This window comes from Pseudorca crassidens, chromosome 19, assembly GCF_039906515.1.
Source record: "Pseudorca crassidens isolate mPseCra1 chromosome 19, mPseCra1.hap1, whole genome shotgun sequence".
NCBI classification, from domain to species: domain Eukaryota; kingdom Metazoa; phylum Chordata; class Mammalia; order Artiodactyla; family Delphinidae; genus Pseudorca; species Pseudorca crassidens.
In genome coordinates, this window is record NC_090314.1 from 10,221,669 (window position 1) to 10,242,859 (window position 21,191).

General features: G+C 42.4%; 1 protein-coding gene across 3 annotated transcripts in view; it reads left to right on the forward strand.

The window, feature by feature from the left end:
* Positions 1 to 21,191, forward strand: part of STX8 (syntaxin 8) — a 251,695-nt gene that overhangs the window by 145,399 nt on the left and 85,105 nt on the right. The gene's annotated exons all lie outside the window — the stretch shown is intronic.

Below are 21,191 nucleotides of genomic sequence, written 5' to 3' on the forward strand. Positions count from 1 at the left end.
GAAGCTTGAGCCGTAGAGCAGGTAAGAGCACAGATTCTAAAGTCCAAATGAGTGTATATCCTGTTATTTAGTGAAGTTATCATTTCTTAATACCTTGTACGTAAAATGAGGAAACACGGGCCAAAATAAGAATCACTGGGAATGACTCTTAAAGTGCTGATTCCCTGGCCCTCCCGTCGAGATTCTGATTGAGTAGGGCTAGATTGGGGTTCAAGAGTGTTCGTCATTTAACAAGTGCACCAGGCAATCCCGATGTGGGTCCTTGCTCTTTGGCAGAAGTTCTGATGCACGTTTTTGTGGGGTTTCAATGATCTATTGCTTGTGCACAGTGCCTTGCCCACAGGTAAGTGACATTGAATGGTGGTGACACTAGCAGTAATCACAGTCGTGGTTATTTGATCCTTCATTTCACAAAGATGCACCACGTTTATAAGGCTAATAACTTTGTTATAAATAGAAGTGCAGTAGCACTAAAAAAAAACTAACGATCTGAGCACATGCTTTGCCTGACTTTTAGCCCTTTCAGTATGAAAAATATACTGGATCCCTCCCACCTATCCAGTTTTAGAACAAGGATCTCTGTGTGAGGTTCATCTGGGATGCACAGCTTGAGAAGTGTTACCTTCCTTGCCTGTGTGTGTGGTTAAACAGAAATCTAGAGCAACAGGGCGATGGAGGACCGGGCAAATATGGACTCTGGAATCTCAGAGGAAGTGGAACTTGGAGGTGCCCACCTGCTGCCCTTTTATCACCTGTCTCCTCCCTGTAACCTGGCAGTTCTCATCCACCAGATAGCAAGCCACTCTGTGCTTCTGCGCCTGTAGGCATGTGCTTCTTTCTACTTCCTGCGCAAAGCAAAGCCTCCTTGATTTTGCTTTATCGGCCTTCTCATAACTTCTAACCGTAGGGATGTTGTTCTTTGCACCAGATCCTGAAACTTTGGCGACAGAGATAGATGGGTTCACTCCCACCTCCATGTGTTATTATCTTCGATTCTTATATAAACTTACTCTTTCTGAACTTTAGTTTCCTTGGCTGTTAAAAAAAAAAATAGATGACCTGGTTATAAAAATGAAATTGTATAAAATATGTAAAGTGTCCGACACTCGCCATCGTCCCTGAATTTCCATATTTTATGCAGACAGGCAGTAGAGCACGATAGTTAAGAGCCTGGGCCCCAGAGCCTGGGCTCAAATCCCAGCTCTGCCATTCACTGGCTGTGTGACCTTGTGAAAACCCGCTCCCCTTTGCCTCGATTTTCCCATCTCTGAAATGGGAATAATAATGGTACATATCTTAGAGGGTTGTTGTAAGGAATAAATGAGTTAATGTAGGTAAAGATATAGATGATATAGAGGTAGGTAGGTAAGTAGATAGATAGGTAGGGATATACAGCCCTTACAGCAGTTATTAGCAAATAATAAGCAGTGAGCAAGTATTAGCCATTATCTTTATATGTTGAAAGTAGGAAGAATCTTCCAGTTAAGAGACAACATTCCTGAGGTCTTTTTCATGCACTAAGCAATCATGCACTAAGCAAGTAAGATTTTGTATTTGCAACATAGAGGCCCTCACCACATGCCATTCATGACGTCATAATGAAGAATATGGCTTCTACTGTTGCCAAGTTTTTATTTTGTAGTTTTACTTGGTGTTGCTCTTCATAGCCATAAATGTCCATAAAATCTTCTGAGCTGAGCTGTTTAATTTTTTTTGAAAACAGGAGAAATTTAGAGATGCCCAGAATTACTAAAATGCATGTTTTTTAAACATGTGTTGGTATCTTAAAATGTGTTAAGTGTGAATTGATCTCATGCCCCCTTTATATTTACTTATAAGTATCTATATTATCTGTGTTAGAATTATATGTAGTGATTCAGAAGGGGGAGGTACAACAGTACAACAGATGCTGAAAGAAGAAATTTCTCCAATTTTTTTCAATGGAAATACTTTAGAGAATTCTTTCTCTTATCTCTTCAATTTCCCCCCTAATATTTATTTAGCAGTTCTATCGATAGTATAGCAACACCACATAACTATCCTTATATCATTTGTGGTGCCTGATAACTTTAAAGAAAAATGTTTTGCATTTGTATTTGTTCAAGGGACCTTTGCAATTATGTATGTGCTTGTCGACAAGCAGTGCTAGTTTTGCATATTGATGGAGGTTCAGCGTGTGGCTCCAAAGGTCTAGGGAGGTTAGACTTGTATTCATGACCCCCATTAATTAACTTCTAAGTCTTCCCCTGATTAGTATTAAGCCTTGGAACTCAGGGTATATTGTGCAATTTACTGATTAGGTCTAGCAGCCCTTAGCAACATTAGCCTGACCTTTTAAAAAAAAAAAAAAAAAAGTTTTTATTTTGGTAAAGTATACCTAACATAAACTTTACCCTTGTAAGTCTTTTTAAGCATGCAGTTCAGTGGCGTTAAATACGTTCACATTGTTGTGCATTTACCACCACCAGCCGTGTATCTCCAGAACTTCTTCATCTTCCCAAACTGCAAGTCTGCACCCATTAAACACTAACTCCCCATTCCTCGCCCAGCAGCCCCTGTTAGCCACCACTCTGCTTCCTGTCTCTACAAACATGACTACTCTAGGTACCTCATATAAGTGGAACCGTACAGTATTTGTCCTTTTGTATCTGGCTTATTTCACTTAGTGTAATATCTTCAGTATTCCTCTTTGTTGTACCATGTGTCAGGAATTTCCTTCCTTTTTCAGGCTGAATACTATTCCACTGTTATGTTTATGCCACATTTTGTTTACCCATTTATCTGTCAGTGGACTCTTGGGTTGTTTCCACCTTTTGGCTGTTGTGAACATGGGTGTATGGTATCAGTTCCAGTCCCTGCTTTTTTGTGTACATGCCCAGAAATGGAATTGCTGAATCAAATTGTAATTCAGTTTTAATTTTCGTGGGGTAGCTACAGTACTGACCTGACCTTTTGCTTTGCTTTCAGCCTTTAAACTCTTAGGTACTTTCTAGTAGTTTCTTTTTTTTTTAATCTAATAAAGCCCACTTGCAGGCATGAGTCAGGGACTTCTGCAGCCTGAGAGGGGTAGGCAAGTGGAGTTGGAAGGTAAGGTCCTGGGCCCACCCTAGTTGGGAAGTGTAATAGGAGACCCTTTTCCCATTAAAGTAGGGTCCCAAACCCTTGGGATAAAAGTATACCAGAAATAAATTGTCCTTGGGGATTGTGGAGAAGGCAGCCTTGGCACTGAAGAGATGAGAAGAAGAAAAAGGAAAAACTATCGTTCCTGACAAGTTGTGGTCACAGAAAGGCTTTCCTGTGCATTTGTATCCTGGGTAGCTGTATTTACCTGTTGTAGCTCAAGGTGCCTGGCAGAAGTAATGAAATACCTCTCTGGAGGGGAGAGCATGTTTATCCTTGGTCTCTAGGAATCAACCAAAAAAAAACTTTCAAGGCAATGACCAGCACACACTCAAAGATAACGTGGCATATTGGGAAACCCCACAAGACGAGCAAGGATCAGCAACAGACCACAGAAACCGATCTGCGTAGACTTGCAGTGTTAGAATTATCAGATGCAGATTATAAAATCAATTATGATTATATTTAGAGAAGGACATGACAAGTTTGAAAGTATCTTCAGAGAATAGGAACTATAAAGAACAACCTAGAAGATTTGAAACGGGATCAAACAGAATTTCTATAAATAAAAGGTAACTGAAACTCAAGTCTCAGTGGGCATATTTGGTACCAGCAGGAGAGAAACTCAACCAGAGGACATGTAAGAAGAAAACAAACCATATTCCCTTTCCATAAATGCTAACATTTACGAAAGGATGTCCAAACGCCATGGAAGTTAAATTACGGTCTGGGGGCAAAGGCTTGGTCCAAGAGCCTCACGACATAACAAAGAGTTAATCACTTGCTCTTCCCTAGTGCAAGGCCAGGTTGATCACTGATATGTAAACACAAACACATAGTACATGATACTGCAAGCAGGGTATGTTTTAACTATTTGGGGGGTGGGGATTAAGCAACTCACTCAGGGTAACTCGGTTACTGTTAACTCCATGGTTGTTTAACTAAGAGAACTTGCGTAAGCTGAGAATAGCAGCGGCACATCATCATTTTACTTAAGGGAGTGCAAAACTAGGCTGTGAACCGTGAAATGGTCTTTTGTTTTCCTTCCGCCACCATATCGTCCTCGCCCATCTGATATATCAGTCCTAGATGCTTTCCCAGTGAGGAAATTTCTTGTTAAAAGGACAGACCCAATTGCAAGGGGGCCACACAGAACGGCCCGATGATGAATTTGTTTGTTCAGTTGTTAACAAAGGATTCAAGCACCTCTTTGTGAACCTTTCACTCGGAAGCCTGGGCTTTAAAAATTTTTTTACTGGGATCTTTGGGTGGTTTTTCCTCCCTTTTCTTCTCCTGCCCCCACCCCAATAATAGCATCAAGTAGAAAACAGTATTATTGTCTGTCTCCAGCTTCTAAATGCAAACTAGACTGATATCTTCCATCGGCACCTATGCATACTTTCAGATCTGTTATTTGTGTTCAGGACATCCGCATAAAAGCGGGATCTTTGTAATTGCAGTTTAAATATTCATTGTGCCTCGTCCTCATTAGAATTCAAAATAGAGCCTCGTCTGAGTCTGAGGGACGCAGCCAATTGTGAAAGGCCAGACGAAGGGTTCTGAATGACTCGGGTTGAGGGACAGTACTGCTTCTCAGTATACTGACTGTTACATAATGTTGTCGAAGCAGAGTCACTGTGATTTTAGCAGCGTCTCATTGATGTGGTTAGGAATCAGCCCAACTGACATTGCATTCACAAGGTCTCTCTCTCTGGAACCATTGGATTTGCCTCCCACTCCTTGGAATGGGGTCGTCTTAAGGAGGTGGAAGAGTTCAGTGGTTGAGAAAGGACAGCGCACCGCACGGGCGTGGAGCCAGGCGAAGGGGGGGTCACCATTGGGGCTCAGCCACTTACAACCTGGGTGACTTGGAGAGCCGCTTGCCCTCTCCGTGGCTCAAAATGAGGGTCCCATGGCTCTTCTGCAGACTGCATGAGAACAATCTGGGCGGTATCGTGACTGTGCTAGTGAGTCCTCAGTAAATGCCAGCCGACGTTAAAATGTGGCTTTAAATTGGTCGTCGAGAGCCACCTTAATAAGTAAGGCTCAGAGGCTCTTACCTCTCTTTGAAGCCAGCTTAGAAAGGTCTTTAAGGAGAATAGTGATGATCTGAGTAAGTTATGCAGGAATATTACGGAGCTAGGAGGTTTGCAACCTCATTTAATCAGAAATGGAGTCGATTTTTTTTTCAAATAAACTGAAATTTATAATCTTGTGGCTGAAGCCATTACCAGTCATGAAGTTAGTCAAAACCACCTCTAGTTCATATGCGGGATGGTGGTGAGGCTGCCTTACTTTTGTATTGCACAAAACCCACTTTTTCTTATGTTAGCTGTTTTGAACTGAACACAAAATAGGTAAGAAACTGAATTCCAGGTTGTCTAGCTTATTGAACTGACCTTAGAGACAACTTAATCTCTCAAGGAATTGTTTTCAAAACCTTACCACAAACACAAACAGTTAATTTGGAGCAAGAGAATAACTCTGCGAATTCTTTTATTTATCTTACTGTGTATCAAGAATATTCTTAGCTATTGTTTCCTTCCTTCTTACCCTTCTTCGTTGAGATAAGCTAGTTGAATTCCTCAGCTCCCTTATTCCGTTGCAGAGCACAGGCTCTGGACAGGCTCAGTGGCCATGGCTCACAGGCCCAGCCGCTCTGCCGCACGTGGGATCTTCCCGGACCGGGGCACGAACCCGTGTCCCCTGCATCGGCAGGCGGACTCTCAACCACTGTGCCACCAGGGAAGCCCGCTCCCTTATTCTTTACATACGTGTGTGCCTGACTCTGTACCCTCGTGTCACCTTTCATTCGGTCTCTGGAGAAATGCCCAATCCTTCACTAATGGCGTATCTGCCCCCAGAGCCCTCTGATCCTTCACCTTACTGCTGCCTTTCCCATTCATTCATTCACTCTTTTCTCCCTCCATGCCAACACAGTTACTGGGCTTGGATTTTAGAAGCAGGTCTCCCAAGAATTTTATGCTCTATGGTTTCACTGCCTGGTATCTATTATCTCCGTAATGGAGAAAAGTCATTTCTCTAAAATCTATAGCAGATATGTCTTGGGAGGGAAACAGTTTTAAATCAACTGAAAAGGGCATGTTTACAAAATAAGGGAGCCCTACAGAGAGGGGCTCATCTTATTTATCTTGGTAATACTGGTAGCCAGGTAGACGTTAGCTGCATTCCGACACCAAATTCACAAGATGGGAGCAACGGCTTACATAAATATGATCAACGTTACAATCACGCACATTTACTGTGTGTGCCAGGCACTGGGCTCGGTACTGGAGCTGAAAGGTACCTGGGGCACACGATTCCCGCCCTCGGGGAACTTGGAGCGTAGGAGGGGGGACACACACTGTAAATCACTAGTGACTGCAGTAGCACAGGCAGAAAAGGCTCTCAATCAGCCTAGGGGCCCAGAGGTTTCTAGGAGGACACAACACAGGAGCAGACGTCTGAAGGATGAGTAGGAGAAGCTTCTTCTGGGTCCGGTCAAATGACAAACCAAAATAAGCAGGATGTGTACACTGTGATGCCATTTAAAGGAGAAAGGGAGGGAGAGAGGGAAACAGGGAAAGACAGAAGGATCCACATCGGTGCTGTGTAGACTTGTTGATTAGAGCGTGACAACAGGTGTGGAGGAGCAGGTGCAGGTGACATCGGTTACTTCAGGGATGTGCACGGGGGCCAGGCTTGGAGCTGGGTGATGCGAGCTTGTTGATGTTTTCTTTACAGAGCTTTAGAAGTTTTTATGATAAGCCTGTATTACTTTGTAATTTGAGAATTAATTCAAATTTTAAGGAAAATATACTTTTACTATTAATATTTTGGTACTCTTTTAATAAACTTAAAAAAATTTATTTTTGGCTGCATTGGGTCTTCGTTGCTGCGCACGGGCTTTCTCTAGTTGCAGCGAGTGGGGCCTGCTCTTGTTGCAGAGCATGGGTTCTAGGCGTGCGGGCTTCAGTAGCTGTGGTGCACGGGCTTAGTTGCTCCGCAGCATGTGAGATCTTCCCGGACCAGCACTTGAACCTGTGTCCCCTGCATTGGCAGGCGGATTCTTAACCACTGCGCCACCAGGGAAGTCCCTTAATATCTTGGTACTTCTAGTCATTTTTCCTATACATAGTATTTTGACAAGATTATGATAATCCTGTATTTTTAACCGTTCTTTTTAATGTTTTATTATGTATTTTTTAAACTTTTTAAGTTGAAGAACAGTTTTACAATGTTTCAGGTGTACAGCATAAGTGATTCATATATAGATATATACACATATGCATATATATTCTCTTTCAGACTCTTTTCAGTTATAGCTAATGTCTTATAAACCTATTTTTCTTTTAATACTATTAGTACCGTCCCATCATTTACTTAAATACTCTTGTTTGGGGGCTTTTAGATTATTAGACGCATAGAGCTTTTTTCCACGTTTAGGACTTTTGGGTATTGGTTCGGATGCTTCCAGGGTCAGGATCAGAGACCAGCTCTGGCCGTCTTATATCAACAGTCTCCTTCGTATATCAGCGGGCTCCTGAGTGGAGGATTGTTTGAGGCCCAGAGCAGTGACAGGGAGCTGGAGGGCCGGGGGCAGAGTTGCCGTCCCTGGGCAGGGAGAGCGAGGTCGGGATGCCACCGCCAGAGCTACCGAGTGACGCCGCTGCCTCTGACCGTCTCTGCCTCTCTGGGTCAGTGGAAGAGTGCCGCGCTGGCCAGGCCTGGCTGCCAAGGCTGGGCAGAGGAAGAATCTGGTGTTAGACTTCACAGGATGGGCATTCCCTCAGAATGGAAATGGGGGTTGGATCTGGACATCCAGGGGAAAAAACAAAACAAAGCACGTTATCTATTACAGATGTATTTCTCACGTAGACTTATTTAGACCCAAGGTGGGAGCAGCGTTAAGCTTTTTTCAGCGTACAGGCGTACATCATTTTATTGCGCTTTGCTCTTACTGTACGTCACAGATGATGTGGGTGTTTTTTTGGTTGGTTTGTTGTTGTTTTTTTTTTTTTTTTTTTTACAAACTGAAGGTTCGTGGCATCCCTGCGTTGTCAGATGATGGTTAGCATTTTTTTTTAATAGTGTTTTTTTAATTAAGTTATGTACATTGTTTTTGTAGACATATGCTATTGCACACTTAATAGATTACAGTATAGGGTAAACATAACTCATATGCACCGGCAAACCAAAAATGTGCATGACTCACTTGGTTGTGCTATTCCCTAGAGCAGCTCTTCGGGCAGGATGGGACCAGCTCGTGGAGAGCCAAGGGGCTAATCCCGTCCCCCTTCGTCTTTCTTTTTTTCCTCTTCCATCTTCTATGGAAGACATACTCAGGGCTCAGTCCTTTGCTCTTTTTTGTGTGGTGGGGGGTGGTTCTTCTTTGACCTACTCTGTTGACTCTTGGATGGTTTCATGGGCACCTCACAGCTCTGCATCTCAGACCCCAGCTTCACCTGAATCGCAAAGTCTCTGTCTTCTTCCACTACCACTCAGTTTCTCTTGACTGCCCCCAACATGCTCTCAATTTGTGTATGCTCTTCATAGGCTCATTATCTTTGGCCCCCCATAAGCTCCCTCTTCCCATTGCTTCCCATTGCTTCCGGCTAAAAACTTCCTTCATCCCCTCAGACGCTTTCGGGGGCCAGACAGGAAACCTTCATGACTGAAGCGGGCCCCTGTGATTCTCTCCAGTGGCAAACAAGAGAGGAAACAGCAGAGCTTTGCCGAATGGGAATGCAACACCAGATCATCTCTGTGTTTATTTTTTTATGGGAAGCCTGAAATCTGGATCTTTTAAGTGAAATCTCCCAGTATTTTAGTGTTGACAATAAATGAACCTTGTTAAAAATTCCATGTGGGCCAAATAAAACACGTGGCGATGTCCTGCACTTTGGGGCCTCTCTTTCACCTCTCTCTGGTCAGTCCCTAGGCCTGTTTGAGAATAACTCTGAAGTAAATCTCTCTCTTCCCTGTTCATCACTTTGTGTTCTCACCACTCTGTCTCAGGCTCTTGTCACGCTTATGTAGCCATTACAAATGATAATGAAGAAGTCTGTTTACTGGGTACAGAAACATGTGCGTGATTGTAACGTTGACCATATTTATGTAAGCCGTTGCTCCCATCTTGTGAATTTGGTGTCGGAATGCAGCTAACGTCTACCTGGCTACCAGTATTACCAAGATAAATGAGTCCCTCTCTGTAGGGCTCCCTTATTTTGTAAACATGCCCCTTTCAGTTGATTTAAAACTGTTTCCCTCCCAAGACATATCTGCTATAGATTTTAGAGAAATGACTTTTCTCCATTACGGAGATAATAGATACCAGGCAGTGAAACCATAGAGCATAAAATTCTTGGGAGACCTGCTTCTAAAATCCAAGCAAGTACTGGGGCGCTCCGATGAATATATTGGAATTGCTCGATATTCCTTTTAGGAGCTAAAGTGGACAGCTCGCAGACCTGCCCTTCTCTTGGCGCTCCTGAACACCCCCCTCCTGGACCCTGTGGGTGCTCGTGGCCTTTGTATGATGCAGGTGTGACACGTTTGTGGTCAGATGTCTTTTATATGTGACCACATCACCGTCGTCTGCTTTGGTTTTGAGTTCCTACCCTGGAAAAGCCTGGCTTTCTGCTCACAGCATTTATTTGGGGAGTGAGAATAGGAGCAGGAGGTTCCAATGTTGAGGCTTCGGCTTAATCCAGGCAAAATGAAGCCTTTGAGAGAAGCACCAAATTGGAAAAGCTTTATTTAATGGAAAGTGATTGATAAGGGCTGACAGCCTCAGCACTGTCACCATGACCGCCTCTGGGGCTGCCACACTTCTTCTAATCCGTTACGAGGCAGTGACTTTCGCAATCATCAAGGGGTCAGAAATGATCACAAAGGAGAATCATTTTTTGATTATTGTTTTTGCTCGGTGTGGTTTGGAAAGATAAGGTGTGATTTCCAAGAGCAGCTTCTGTTGTTACGGAGTAATAATTACGCTGAGCAGACTTGGCCGATACCACGCCCCTGTACGTGTTCCTGCGTGTTTTCTGGTAATATGTATTCGCCACTGCATTCATCTGCTTTCAACCGGCTGTGTGGGACCAGCAAGTATCGGCTAGGTTTAGAAGGCCCGTCGGTGGGCTTGGGACAGAGCATGTTTTGCTTACTCGAAGTATACTTCACCTCTGTTGTGTGTCCACTGCTTAAGCGAGCCAGAGCCCCAGTGCGTCCTCAAGGTGTTTCGCCATCCCAGCCTGATTCTTCAGGAGTTCACCATTATACTCCAGTACTTCTCATTCATACATTGATTTGATTGTATCTGTAAATTGAAATGAAGTGAAGAATTGGATACTAGTTGTGACCGAAATTACCCACACTGGGAAGTTGCTTGATATCTTTTTCACATGTGAAATCAATGGCTTGGTAATGTTGACCATAAACTAATTGGAGTCCAATGAGTTTATGGTCAACATTACAAGGGTTTATAATTGGACTGTAATCCAATTCTAATTGGACTTCCTCAAAAGAAGTTGGGCGTTTTCCTTTTAGCTGATAAATTCATCCACATCTTCATGAGGTCAGTATGGAAAGGCAGGGGGAAAAAGGTTAATGGCTTAGACTAGATGGTCTTTGAGGTTCCATCCAACTCTGTTATCCTCTTTTCATACCCCTTTGAAGAGAATTAGACACTTCCTTCTACCCTGCACACGCACACCCCCCAAATATGAGTCAGGGGTCTAGGCCAGAACTTTGTTGATCTCATTTCATTCAGGGTGGTTGGCCCCAGGTTAGATACTTGCAGAGTTAAATCCTACCTGAACAGGGACCTTGACCTTCAGTGTTACATATTCCTGTTTGATTGAAAACAATTTTAACAGACATGTGTTAGAACAAAAACAAGGAAAATAGAGAAAAGTTTTAATGGGAGATACAGAGAACGTTTGTTGGGTTTTAGTGTGTGTTTCTTTAGGAAAATAAAGAAATGTGGTTATTGAGCATAACTCCTGGGTTCTTTGTTCATAAGTAGTTGGTAGAGATGCCTTGCACTTTTCTCTCAAGTTGGTGTTATAGCTCTAGGACTATTTTTAGTTAATTAGTTAATTTTTTTTTTTAAGTGAGCTGTATTTTTTGGAAAACATCCCTACAATTTACATTTTGGGTACAGGTTTTCGTGCCTCTCGCCCATCAAAAATTGTAACTATAAAATGGAGTAAATGGGCACGTAGCTGGTTTTAGGGTTATTTAAAGTCACAATGGTTCACAAGTGGATTATCTTCTCTGTGTATTATCACAATGGAAATTCAGATATCAGCTGGCCTTCCTGAGCTTCTAGTGCTTGCTACTCTGTTGAAGAGGCGCCCTAGCCCAGGCCAGTTACTGGTGTGTGCTCAGAGAATGAGATCGTTTTACTTCGACATCAGCTGCGATGCCCAGTGTGCACGCTTCTGAGAAACAAAAAACACTGGTAAATAAAGTTGAATAGACACAAGCAAAATTAAAGGAGTTGTCATACCTTGGGAAATCATAATAATTAATACCTGGCTGCAGCCATTTCTCAGTGTGCAAAGCATCTCTGTCAGCCCCATCTGCCGGTCTGTCCACGGGTAGGTCCCTGCCCGTACTTCTCACCTTACAGCGCACTTCACAGTGGCGCCAGTGTGCAAAGCTGCTCGGTCGCAGGGCAGTGCTTCCAGTCCAGAGCCCTGACATCTTTTAAAGAACTTGACTCTGGACCTTGTTGCATTCATGAAAGTTTTTATCAGCCCTAGGGATCCATTCATCAGCCCCACGGTTTTTATTTTTCGGCTCACCTTTTCTATCTATCTCAGAGCCAAGCAGTCATGCCACTTTGGAGTCATTGAACCAGCGTTAAATTCCTAAGAAAAATTGATTTGGGGCTCATCTGAAATCACTGTTGGGTTTTCTCTGTCCAAGGGTGTGAACACTGAGATCAATTTCTCCGGATTAGCAGGAAAATGATCTCTGTATTGGACTTGGGCATCAGTGGTCCACGACACTGACCTCTGCGCATGCCCAGTACAAAGGCTCTCCTGCGTCTCCCATTTTGCTGCTCCGAGCAGACTGCAGCCAGCAGGACGCACTTCGGTGGCCTCGGGAGGGCACGTGTCTGCTGAACGGCTCCCCCCGCCTCCCCCCCACCCCATTCTTCCACCAGTTGATTTATGGTGATAGAGCCCTTCTTTCTCTTTTGGCCCTCCAAGCGATCGTTCCTTTCAAAATGACTTGGATTTCTGAAAAGTCTTATTTTTTAAAAAAATTTTTGCAAATATGGAGCCAAGATTCTTTGTCATTGTGTAGGCATTTGTCTGGTAACTTCTTACCTGTAAATCCACAGAGAAATGGAAATAAAATTGAAAAGGGTCACTTCTTTCTTTTTTTTTGGCCACACGACACGTGGCATGTGGCACTTCCTCAACCAGGGATGGAACCCGTACCCCTTCAGTGGAAGTGCAGAGTCTTAACCACTGAACCACCAGGGAAGTACGAAATGGGTCACTTTTTTTTTTTTTTTTTTTTTTTGCGGTACGCGGGCCTCTCACTGCTGTGTGGCCTCTCCCGTTGCGGAGCACAGGCTCTGGACGCGCAGCCCCAGTGGCCACGGCTCACGGGCCTAGCCGCTCCGCGGCATGTGGGATCTTCCCGGACCGGGGCACGAACCCGTGTCCCCTGCACCAGCAGGCGGACTCTCAACCACGGCGCCACCAGGGAAGCCCGAAAAGGGTCACTTTTAAAAATGAATGAATACAGTGGTGGTAGCAGCACAATAATGTGAAATAATATTTAATGCCACTGAACTGTACACTTAAAATTAAGGTGGTAAATTTTATGTGTATTTACCACAGTAAAAAAATGTTTTTTCTATTTAAAAGATGAGTAAATACTTGGTGTACCCCTTCCCAGTAAATTATGGCAAAGTTAGAATAAAATGCCTTGGCATCTTTGTAAAATAACGTGCAGTATTGTTCCATACAACCATTTTTCGTGTGATGTGGTAACAGAAGCTTAATTATATCTATATAGATTTGCCCAGGCAAAATAGAAATAGGAACAAAGATAGCTTCAAAAACTAGAGGCATCTCAAAAATAAATATAAGTGAATTCAGCATCATGGTTGCTATATCTTATTCTTGCCGTTCTTAGTAATACTAGTAAAGCACAGTTAACTGATCACTGATATATTCCTACGTCCAAAATATTGGCAGTTTATTTTTGAAACCTGGAAGGAGAGTCACATGCTTGGAATATTTGATTTGCAGAGACTTCTCTATTCCTGTTATCCGCTTTCTGACACTATACTTTTTGTATAAGTTCAGTAACATCTACTCTTTTTAGCATATTTATACCCATGATGAATCAGGTCTGTTTTAATCCATTTCACTAGTCCTATTTCCATTTTGTTTAGAGGTAATGAAGCCTCTAATAGTCCCTCTAGGGGGCGTGCTTTTCATTTTAGGTAGACAGCAGGCACATCTTCCTGTGATACTGGACTTGTTTTATACTTTCTGTTCCTTAGAAAGAAAGACTGAGCTCCCAGTCTTTCCCAAAAATGGTTCTTCCCTTTGCGATCCACATTTACATCTCTTTTCCCGGTTTTTCAACTCTGCTTTTCTTTCTTTTTTAAAAAACTGTGATCCGGGACTGCTTCTTAGGTACTTCTTAAGCCGTGTCTTGCATGGATATTTTTGGTGGCATGTGACGGCTGCAATCAGTTTAGTAGTCAGGTTGTGCCAGTGGTGTCAAACGCCGTACCTTGGGCCCATTTTTCAGAACTAAAGCCCCTTTAGCCTGTCAGTAGTAAATAAATGTATTTCTAAGCATTTTGCAAAGTGAACACTATGATTACGATATAATTTTATATGTAAAGGGAGTGGGAAAAGGAGAACAACCCACTTGTTACAATACTGTTGGAAGGATCTAGAGAATAAAAAGAGGAGGGCAGAGTGATCCAGACGTGAGTAGCTGTGTGAAGCAGCTACCACCCATAGACCTGAGGGAAGGAAGTGCGTTCCAGAGCCCCCGGGAGCGTAGTCACTGCTGCGCTCCTGGGACCGCCACTCAGCCAGTGCCGGAGCTGCCTCAGAGGGGCCCCCTGGGCTGGTGTTTCGACCACATGGAGATGCCCCCAGACCAGAGGAGGCCTGCCTTGCTGGTTCTGGGATGGCCAAAGAGAGGCAGTCGTGGCTGCAGCCGGGATCACTGAGGGAATGTAGACACTTGCAGAGACCCTGCTCGAAGCAGAGGGGGAAAGAGAAGGGGAAGAACAGCTTCATCCTCCATCTGGCCTTCTGAACTCCTACCAGGACCTTCGCCTGGCAGACCGTAACAGGGAGCTAGCTGGCGAGGGAGCCTGGGAAAAGTAGTTTGCAGACTCCAAGCCCCAGAATGCCAGAGCAGAGAAAGGCAGGTGTGGAGCTGGGAGATAGCAGGTAGTACCTGGTACACAGCTCTTCACAGGGGGACCATTGAGATGTTCTGTATATATTTCACTGGAAATCATCTGAGATGTTACCCCAGCCTTTGCTGTTTCTTTCAGAATTATTAGGTTCCTCATGAACTTGTTGAACTGGGAAAGGGTTGTACGTACTCTAAAGGACTGTTTGGTTAGAGCTGTTTATCCCAGGCAATATGAGCCTTAGAAAACCCAAAACATATAGTTTGTCACTAACAGAAGAAACAGGGCCATTGTCACCTTAAACCACTGGAAGAAACGATGCCGTTTCCCCTGACTGGCCAATGGACTTACCACCTTCGCAGTAAATGATTACAGATATGAACAAATGTGCAACAGCTGGACTTAGTATTTGATAATTAGATTGACTTCCGGCCTTCAATTAGCTCCTATCCTTTTGTGAAAGAAAGAACTATGAGAAGTCACCTGTGAAAAAAGTGACAAATAGAAAGGACCACTGGGCACCCCTGCAGTTTTAAAGTTTGGAAGGTAAAGTTGAAGAAATCTTCCAGAAATTAGAACCAAAAGACAAGGGAGGATATAAAAATTAGAGCATTGGTTCCAGATCCAAATAATAGGAATGTCACGGTGAGAAAACAGAACCAAGGACATTTTCAAAGGAAACAATGCAAATTTCTCTAGAACTGAGGGACAGAAGTGACCGTATTGAAAGAGTCCATTATGTACCCAGCTTAATAGATGAAAAAAGACCCATTCAAGTAGTGGAGGGTAGTGGAGTATTGCAGGAAGCTCCTAGCAGATGTACTTTCCCTAAATGAGAAAGTAACTCTAGAAAAGAGATCTGTGATGCCAGAAATGAGGGAGAGAAGTAAAGAGAATTCCCTGGATGATAGCAGTGGGAAGACCCAGGATATCAATGGTGCAACCGATTGAGAGAACCACCATTCCCCAATAGAGCTGGAAGTTAGGGGAGAAAATAAAATGATATGTTTTCCTGCAGAAAAAACTGCACTGAGAGGCTCTTGGGGAGAATGAGATTTAGTAGGAGGAAATCTAAACAATGGAGAAAGAAAGGCAATTATAACCTCCAGGAAAACGAAAAGTAACACAAATGAGGAAACATAATTATAACACATTACTGAATATGTAGATAGCCAAGGTAATGTAGACATTAGTTAATTAGTTGTTAAGATCTAGCTATAAGGAAGATGGGAGAAGGAAGAGGTAGAAAGAGGAAATGACAGTGTAAAATAGATGGAATTGAGAGATCACAGTGTGAGCAAGTCGTTTTAAAATGGGGAAGGGTTAGTGATGCAGTAGTCAGAAGGAGAGGGCAGAGATTCCTGTTTAATAATTATTATAAACCTTTCTAGAATTATTTGTCATGAATCATTTTGATGCAATAATTTTCTCTAATGTTGAGTTCTTTAGGTTTGTAGGTTCTGTTACCACTTGAGGGATAAGCTTGTAAATAGTAAACAGAAATCTGTGAATTGAAATAATAGTTTATTCAGTAAAAAAGAATTTGAGTAACTTTGAAGTTTCTTTGTGCATACCTTTAGTTGTAAGTATTCCCAAGATGATGAACTGCAGAAATCTCTAACACTCCTAAGCAGGTCTGTTGTCAGGAACGGTACGGGTAGAGAAATGCTGAATCTACTGCGTGTGGTAAGTAGGAGAGGGTAAGATAGCAAATGGGAAAAGTGAGAACGAACTTTATGGTGTTAGATCTGAATCAGAAGTATCATTGTAGGTTTATGATTAAAAAATATCTTACCTTTAACCACCGAAAGAGCCTGGAAGCAATGATACTCCAGTATTTGAGCACCGTTAGTTACCCAGATCTTACGTTCTAAATACTATTCACCACGAAAGAGAACCAAGGTTCCTTGCAGACACAACTAATTCCAGGTCTGGGGCAGAGAAATTATAAGGCAAGGCCAGAACTTCTTGTGTCAGAAGTCAAGCATGTAAACAATGGTGCAGGCATAGCAAAAGGACACAGGTGCTGGCTTGGAGGGATTCTTGGTCAAATTTGGGGCAATTGAAGCAATAAAAATAATGATGATGGTAATAAACACTGAATATTTAAAAATGCATTGATGAGTCCACATCAGTAGTGAAATAAAGGCAGAGGTGAGGCTGAGGGAGAGGGTCGTCTTGCCAATAAATGTGGAAGAGTGATAAAAATGATAAAATCATCATTTTGCAACCACCAGTGTGATTTTTCAGAATCATCAGTGGATACTAAATTGTTGGGTGGAAGGTTGTGGGCAGTAGGATACTCACAGTCTCAAATTATCAAATGACTCATTACAAAGGAGGGAAGAAACTTGAACAAAGTGTTCACACTCAGCATCACCAGCGTGAGTGACAACCTCGCATTGTAGAGCTCCAAACATGAAGCGACACATCATCACCTCCAGATCTAATCGAGAGAAATGATCAGACTGGTTCCGATTGATGGACAGTATATGAGACAACGTCCCGGGCCCTTTGAAAGTGTCAGTGAAGAAAGAAAAAGATGGAAGGACTGTTGTAGATTAAAGGGGACTGAAGAGACATGACAACCAGATGTCTGTGGTTTTGACTGGCTTCTGGATCAAAGGATCCCGATAAGGATGTTATCGGGATAATCAGGGGTGTTTTTTCCTACTTTTCTGTAGGTTTTAAATCTTTCAAAATAAAAGGTTGGGATGGGGGAAAATATAAACAGTGACGTTTCCCCTGGATTAGTGTCTTAGTTCACATTGTAATGTGTTGTCGAAGGAGGGGATGAAAACCTGGTGAAACGTCTGGGCGTGCCACTACTAAGCTCTCTCCGGTCAAGTACGAAACCGTAGGAAGATCTTGAAAGATGAAGGCGTCTTAGTGTGAGCAAGATGGTGCATTAGGCGAACATGGTAGGTGCTGCACATAACAGGATCGTGAGGCTCCAGCTACGCGGGAAAGCAACACTGGTCTCATTGTGGCTTTTCTCTGAAGACCCAGGCCATGAAGGAGGTAAGAAGCAAAACCGAAGCATCGCCTCCCTGCATATTAAGCTCATGTGCTTCTTCAGCTGGAATACTTGGTGAACTTGAAACAGCACAGTTTAGCTTCCCGTCCTGACAGTCATCACGCTGTGGTGAAGCTGTTTGATGTTTATCTTCTCACTAGACCTTGAGCTTCCTGAGCCCTTTTGACTGTATCTTTAACTTCTGATTCCCAGCAAGTAGCACAGTGATGGACTTTGAATGGGATTTATTTGAAGGGGAACTGAAGTCATGTGGAGGAGGATTTTCTTTAGTTTTTTTTTTTATTGAAGTGTAGTTGATAACTATGTTGTGTTAGTTTCCGGTCCGTTTTGATGTCTAGAGCTATTAAAACGAAATGCCACCTGTCACATAGGTCCTTAAGTTTAGTAGCTTGCAGCCACAGGCTACCCAGCCACCATTATCCAGTTTGCAAAAGGTCCCCCACACACCGTACAATGGAATAGTATTCAACCAGAAACAGGAATGAAGTACTGATACATACTACACTGTGGATGAACCTGGAAACATTACGTTAAGGGAGAGAAGCCAGACCCCGAAGACCATTTATGGGAAATGTCTAGAACAGGCAAATACATAGAGACAAACCGCAGATTAGTGGTTGCCAGGGGTTCAGGATTTGGGAGGAAGTGGGAGAGACTGCTTGATGGGTATGAGGTTAACTTCTGGGATGGTGAAAATGTTCCGGAAGAAGATAGTAGCAGTGGTGGTTAGAACCTAGTGAATGTAATTAATGCCAACGAATATACATGTTAAAATGGTAAATGTTATTTCACCACGATTCTTTTTTTTAAAAAAACCATTAAAGATGAGTAATTTCTCTGGAATCATGGTTGCAAGCAGCACAGGCAATTTGGCAAGGCTGAGGGTTTCCTGCTTTTATATAAAATGACAGTAAGTTATTAAAGTAAACTAGGGTAAGGTGGGGCACAGTTAGCTTTTTTTTTTAACATCTTTATTGGAGTATAATTGCTTTATAGCGGTGTGTTAGTTTCTGCTGTATAACAAAGTGAATCAGCTGTACATATACATATATCCCCATATCTCCTCCCTCGATTCTCCCTCCCACCCTCCCTATCCCACCCCTCTAGGTGGACACAAAGCACTGAGCTGATCTCCCGTGTGATGCAGCTGCTTCCCACTAGCTATCTATTTTACATTTGGCAGTGTATATACGGCCATTGCCACTCTCTCACTTCATCCCAGCTTACCCTTCCCCCTCCCCATGTCCTCATGTCCATTCTCTACATCTGTGTCTTTATTCCTGTCCTGCCCTAGGTTCTTCAGAACCTTTTTTTTTTTTAAGATTCCATATATATGTGTTAGCACACGGTATTTTTCTCTTTCTGACTTAACGTCACTCTGTATGACAGTCTCTAGTCCATCCACCTCACTACAAATAACTCAATTTCATTTCTTTTTATAGCTGAGTAATATTCCATTGTATATATGTGCCACATCTTCTTTATCCATTCATCTGTTGATGGACACTTAGGTTGCTTCCATGTCCTGGCTATTGTAAATAGAGCTGCAATGAACATTGTGGTACATGACTCTTTTTGAGTTATGTTTTTCTCAGGGTATATGCCCAGTAGTGGGATTGCTGGGTCATATGGTAGTTCTATTTTTAGTTTTTTAAGGAACCTCCATACTGTTCTCCATAGTGGCTGTATCAATTTACATTCCCACCAACAGTGCAAGAGGGGGTTCCCTTTTCTCCACACCCTCTCCAGCATTATTGTTTGTAGACTTTTTGATGATGGCCATTCTGACCAGTATGAGGTAATACCTCATTGTAGTTTTGATTTGCATTTCTCTAATGGTTAGTGATGTTGGGCATCCTTTCATGTGTTTGTTCGCAGTCTGTATATCTTCTTTGGAGAAATGTCTGTTTAGGTCTTCTGTCCTTTTTTGGATTGGGTTGTTTGTTTATTTGATATTGAGCTGCTTGTATATTTTGCAGATTAACCCTTTGTCAGTTGCTTCGTTTGCAAATACTTTCTCTCATTCTGAGGGTTGTCTTTTCATCTCGTTGATGGTTTCCTTTGCTGTGCAAAAGCTTTTAAGTTTCATTAGGTCCCATTTGTATATTTTTGTTTTTATTTCCATTTCTCTAGGAGGTGGGTCAGAAAGGATCTTGCTGTGATTTATGTCATAGAGTGTTCTGCCTGTGTTTTCCTCTAAGAGTTTTGTAGTGTCTGGCCTTACGTTTAGGTCTTTAATCCATTTTGAGTTTACTTTTGTGTATGGTGTTAGGGAGTGTTCTAATTTCATTCTTTTACATGTAGCTGTCCAGTTTCCCCAGCACCACTTATTGAAGAGGCTGTCTTTTCTCCATTGTATATTCTTACCTCCTTTATCCAAGATAAGATGACCATATGTGCGTGGGCTTATCTCTGTGCTTTCTATCCTGTTCCATTGATCTGTATTTCTATTTTGTGCCAGTACCATGCTGTCTTGATTACTGTAGCTTTGTAGTATAGTCTGAAGCCAGGGAGTCTGATTCCTCCAGCGCCGTTTTTCTTTCTCAAGATTTCTTTGGCTCTTCGGGGTCTTCTGTGTTTCCATACAAATTGTGAAATGTTTTGTTCTAGTTCTGTGAAAAATGCCATTGGTAGTTTGATAGGGATTGCATTGAATCTGTAGATGGCTTTGGGTAGTAGAGTCATTTTCACAATGTTGATTCTTCCAATCCAAGAACATGGTATATCTCTCTATCTGTTTGTATCATCATTAATTTATTTCATCAGTGTCTTATAGTTTTCTGCATACAGGTCTTTTGTCTCCTTAGGTAGGTTTATTCCTAGGTATTTTATTCTTTTTGTTGCAGTGGTTAGTGGGCATGTTTCCTTAATTTCTCTTTCAGATTTTTTATCATCACTGTATAGGAATGCCAGAGATTTCTGTGCATTCATTTTGTATCCTGCTACTTTACCAAATTCAGTGATTAGCTCTAGTAGTTTTCTGGTAGCATCTTTAGGATTCTCTCTATATAGTATCATGTCATCTGCAAACAGTGACAGTTCTACTTCTTTTCTGATTTGGATTCCTTTTATTTCTTTTTCGTATCTAATTGCTGTGGCTAAAACTTCCAAAACTGTTGAGTAATAGTGGTGAGAGTGGGCAACCTTGTCTTGTTCCTGATCTTAGTAGAAATGGTTTCAGTTTTTCACCATTACGAACGATGTTGGCTGTGGGTTTGTCATATGTGGCCTTTATTATGTTGAGGTAAGTTCCCTCTATGTCCACTTTCTGGAGAGTTTTTATCATAAATCGGTGTTGAATTTTGTCGATAGTTTTTCTGCATCTATTGAGATGATCATATGGTTTTTCTCCTTCAATTTGTTAACATGGTGTATCACACTGATTGATTTGCGTGTACTGAAGAATCCTTGCATTCTTGGGATAAACCCCACTTGATCATGGTGTATGATCCTTTTAATGTGCTGTTGGATTCTGTTTGCTAGTATTTTGTTGAGGATTTTGCATCTGTGTTCCTCAGTGATATTGGCCGGTAGTTTTCTTTTTTTGTGACATCTTTGTGTGGTTTTGGTATCAGGGTGATGGTGGCCTTGTAGAATGAGTTTGGGAGGTTCCTCCCTCTG